This window comes from Gopherus evgoodei, chromosome 18 (genome assembly GCF_007399415.2).
Source record: "Gopherus evgoodei ecotype Sinaloan lineage chromosome 18, rGopEvg1_v1.p, whole genome shotgun sequence".
NCBI classification, from domain to species: Eukaryota; Metazoa; Chordata; order Testudines; family Testudinidae; genus Gopherus; species Gopherus evgoodei.
Genome location: NC_044339.1, coordinates 22597189 through 22602140, shown reverse-complemented (window position 1 = coordinate 22602140; position 4952 = coordinate 22597189).

Genomic DNA, 4952 nt, shown 5'->3' with positions numbered 1-4952 from the left:
TTCTAGTTCTGCCATCTGCCATTTCAGGGGGTTAGTGCTGCAAGGCTGCTGGGGATTCTCATCTGAACAGAACTGCAAAATCACAAGTATCAAACATGATTGAAAGAGACCTGAGGTGGGTCCATCAGAAAAGCAGAGCTGGCCAAAAAGGAAGCTGTTGCTAATGGGAATCCCAAGACTTCCCAATCTCAGCATGCTGGATCAAAGAATAATCAGCAATGACAAAACTGGGGAAAGGTGCCAAAGAGAAGTAACACAAGTCAAACAGCCTTCGGAAAAATTCTCCCTTCCAAAACAAACACTGTATTTGGCTTTCCAAATTTAGCATCCGTTGACTCCCTCAAAAGCTTTTATAAACACAGCGAAACAGGACTGGCCCTCCATCAATCAAGAAGAGCAGTGAGAGAAGCGCTGATGATTTTCTTGTTCCTCTAATTAAAGAAAAGGAAGTTTTTTACTTGATTTCCTTCCCTCACTCTCCACTTAACTCAGTTCCTCAAGACATTCTGCTTCACTATAGGGTTCCCAAAGCCCAATACGCTCCCCCTGCTACTGAACATGTGATGACTAAAAGGAAAATCCTGCCACTGAGATCTATTATGCTGTGGAGTTGTCTATCGTAGTAAGTGGCAAAAGCATCATCACTTGGTACATTTTAAACAGGACTAGACAAAGAATATACATAGGGAATAATCCTAACATGGCTGAAGGGGAATAGTCTACAAGAGCGTATTAAATGGCATTTTCCGTTTCTAATTCTGATGATTTGTTGGTGCTGCTGTAATACAAATATATGAATAATAATAAACAGTAAAATTATTATTCCCATTGGGATACACTATTTGCTGGTCAAACTCTTTTACCATTGTGTTTTTGTATGCATAGCATTAGTTATACTTGTAGGCTGCATTTTCTAATAAGCAAGCCCATATAAAGTTAAACTCCAATTCGTCTAATTACTAGTACCTGATCTTAGACCAGGGTTTCCTTTCCTAAAGGGGAGACGTGAGTGACAGACCCAATTTTGGCTCTACTGTGAACATGGCCATCCCTCGGGGAGCACAGGGCCCAAGGCAGAAGTGACAGATTAATCTCTTCTGGGACCAACCATGCTGGCCTATCGCCCCGGCCCGCGGGGACCCCCAAAGCGCAGATCCCGGAGCAGGAGGGCCAGGGAAGAAGTGATGGATTAATCTCTTCTGGGACCAATAGCACTGGCCAATTGCACTGGCCCGCAGGGACCCCCCCAAAGTGTGGGGCCCAGCGTGATCGCCCCGATTCACCCTACCCAAGGGACGGCTCTGAGTGTGAGATCTACCTTCTGTCCCTGGAGCTGTGTTCAGGACAGTCCTCAATGTCTGAGCTGGCTTTCCCCAGGACATTTAGAGAAATGTCTCCTAGGTACCTTTTCTCCTTGTGTTCTCTGATTCCTTGTCCTACTGCAGTTGAACCCAATCTCCCCGTCTCCGCCGCAAGGAGAGTTTCTGGAGCCTCTCCACAGAGCTGTTTCACAGGCTCTAGTCCTCTTCAGAAAGGCTTTCCTGAATGGTGCTTGGTGTCTAGTGTAACGGCAGCTTTCCCTAAGCATGTTTCAGGTGTCATTTCTAGCACAGTCTCAATTAATGTTACTGAGAAGCTCTTTTGAATATTTCCAGCTATGGTATTGTTTTGGTTTGCACCATCCTCCCCTGCCATCAGCTGCATTTGGGCTGTTTCTATTAGTGCTAGGATTGAAGCAATAATCCTTTTCCTCACTGTCGATTGCTCTTTGGTTGCACCAATGACATGAAAGTTTGGCATGCCCTTGAATATACATGCAAATATAAAGTGAAGAATAGTAAGGGTTACACAGCAGATATAAACAAATGTTCACAACAGCCTTGTTCTTCACAAAGACAGACAACCGTTGGGATTGGCATGATTTTCTACATGGCTCTCCTCCTCCTAACTTGAAGAAGCTGCTTGATTAAGGCCAAGAGAGCAGATCCAGATCAACCCGCTCTTATGTTTCTATGCCACCAGTCCAGTCTATATAGGATTCTACAATTTGCTGTGCGTAAGCGAGGAATCATTTTCTTAGAGCAAGGAGAGGAGGAAATATTTTATTTATTTTGTATTTTTAAGAGGGACAAAAACTAGCAAACAAGCAAGCAAATTAGGCAGGTTAAAGTTAAAGGCATTCGCGGAACAGCTCAAATGCAGAGAATGGCAGCAGCTACAGTGAAAATATCAAAAGAACCAAGAAAATTTCTGCAATTTCAGCATGCTAGAATAAAAGAGCAAATAATTCAAAAAATAATTCTCCTTGAATGTACTGTGGTCTTTACTTCATTCCTTTCATAGCAACTAAACTATGGATATTGGACACATTATTTTACACAATATTTTTCTATGTATGCAGCCATTGCCATAAAGGCTTGTACTTATTCACCAAGGGCAAGTCATGCCTGGCTAACCTAATTGCCTTCTACGACGAGATAACTGGCTCTGTGTATGAGGGGAAAGCAGTGGACGTGTTATTCCTTGACTTTAGCAAAGCTTTTGATATGGACTCCCACAGTATTCTTGCCAGCAAGTTAAAGACGTATGGGCTGGGTGAATGAACTATAAGGTGGATAGAAAACTGGCTAGATCATTGGGCTCAACGGGTAGTGATCAATGGCTCCATGTCTAGTTGGCAGCTGGTTTCAAGCAGAGTGCCCCAAGGGTCGGTCCTGGGACTACCAAATGGCTAGGAAGCAGTTCTGCAGAAAAGGACCTAGGGGTACAGTGGACAAGAAGCTGGATATGAGTCGACAGTGTGCCCTTGTTGCCAAGAAGGCTAATGGCATTTTGGGTATGTAAGTAGAGGCGTTGCCAGCAGATGGAGGGACATGATGATTCCCTTCTATTCGACATTGGTGAGGCCTCATCTGGAGTACTGTGTCCAGTTTTGGGCCCCACACTACAAGAAGGATGTGGAAAAATTGGAAAGAGTCCAGTGGAGGGCAACAAAAATGATTAAGGGGCTGGAGCACATGATTTATGAGGAGAGGCTGAGGGAAGTGGGATTATTTAGTTTGCAGAAGAGAAGAATGAGAGGGGATTTGATAGCTGCTTTCAATTATCTGAAAGAGGGTTCCAAAGAGAATGGATCTAGACTGTTCTCAGTGGTAGCAGATGACAGAACAAGGAGTCATGGTCTCAAGTTGCAGTGGGGAAGATTTAGGTGGGATATTAGGTAAAACTTTTTCACTCAGAGAGTGGTGAAGCACTGGAATGGGTTACCTAGGGAGGTGGTGGAATCTCCTTCCTTAGAGGTTTTTAAGGTAAGGCTTTACAAAGCCCTGGCTGAGATGATTTACTTGGGAATTGGTCCTGGTTTGAGCGGGGGGGTTGGACTAGATGACCTCCTGAGGTCCCTTCCAACCCTGATATTCTATGATTCTATAGTAATAACAGTCTTAAACGTATGAGTCTATGAGTCTATGAATAGTCACCCAAGAGAGTTACTCACGTGGAAGGAACATACTCAAGAAAAAGACTGATTCATAAGCAAACCACAAAATCTATTAATAACTTCTACTGTCCTCATCCCCCACACATCCTCCACCCACCTAAACAAGCTGCAGAGTAAATCTTTGAATACACTAATGTATTCCACACATGACAGGGTGGTGTGAGGTTTAGTTAATGTCTGTACAGTGCTCTGAACGTGCAGCGCACTTAGTGTGACCAGATGTCCCAATCAAATTGGGAGTGTCCTGATATTTAACCCTTTGTTCCGATCAATGTACGATTGGGACACCATTTGTCCCAATATTCAGGTAAGGAGGCAAGCGGGAGGGAGGTGCCAACTTCATGAGTGCTCCATGGGAGCTCCCACGGGGACAAATTGCAGCTGAGCTACCACCTCCTTGCCTCCTCCCCTCCCGCGTCCCCCAGTACGCCACATTCCTGCTCCTCCCCCGTCCCTCCTGGAAAGTGCTAAGCACTGTTAGATGGCAGGAAGCACTGGGAGGGGGGGAAGGAGCGGGGACATGGCTCACAAGGGGGAAGAGAGGCAGGACAGGAGTGGGGACTTGGGGGAAGGAGGTGGAATGGGGGCGGATGCTTGAGTGTGAAGTGAGCGAGCACCCACCTGGCAGAGGAGAAGTCGGTGCCGTAGGGGTGAGTGGTTGGTGAGCGTGGGGGTGAAGTGGCGAGAATATAACTGAAATGTTGCCAATACTGATCTCTCAAGATAAAAGGTAAAATTTTCAAAAGCAGTTAAGTCTCAGTTTTGAAAGTGATGGACACTCGGATGCCAGATTCACTCTTAATCTCTGGCGAGCCTGCATGGTGTACAGAACGAACAATAGATGTATAGTGAAATACAAACATGGTATGCCATAAATTAGACCAAAAAAATTTCTAAAAAATTTTCAAAAGTGCTTAAGTGACTAAGGAGCTAAGAACTTTTAAAAATTTTACTTAGATTCCTAAGTAGTTTAAGCACTTTTAAACACTAAGTTTTTAGTATCATTTACAAGATTGTTGTTCCAAACCCAGAGCCACCTGAACTGGAGTTGAAAAAAAACAAGTTCACGCTGAAGAAAATGTACACAAATCTCTAAAGCCCAACTTCACTTTCTTAAATCAGAGTGTGAAACAGACAGTGATCCTAAAAAAGAAGGGAATATACAAGAGGCGGGGGGCGGGGGGGGTGAGTCCTTCATCACACAGGGGCAGAAGCATTTCAGTTCAATACCAGATGTCTTGAATTCTGTTGTCTCATAAGTTACAATCCCACCAAAAAAGCCAAATACAATTGCCTTCTGAGTCACAATATGAAATATGAAGAGTGGAGGAAAAGAAGCTTTTTATATTGAATCATATAAGAACCATCCCATGTATATACAAGTCAAGAAAAGGAAAAATCATACATAATCACAGTGGCCACAATTAACACATGCAACTCCTGTCACCCAACT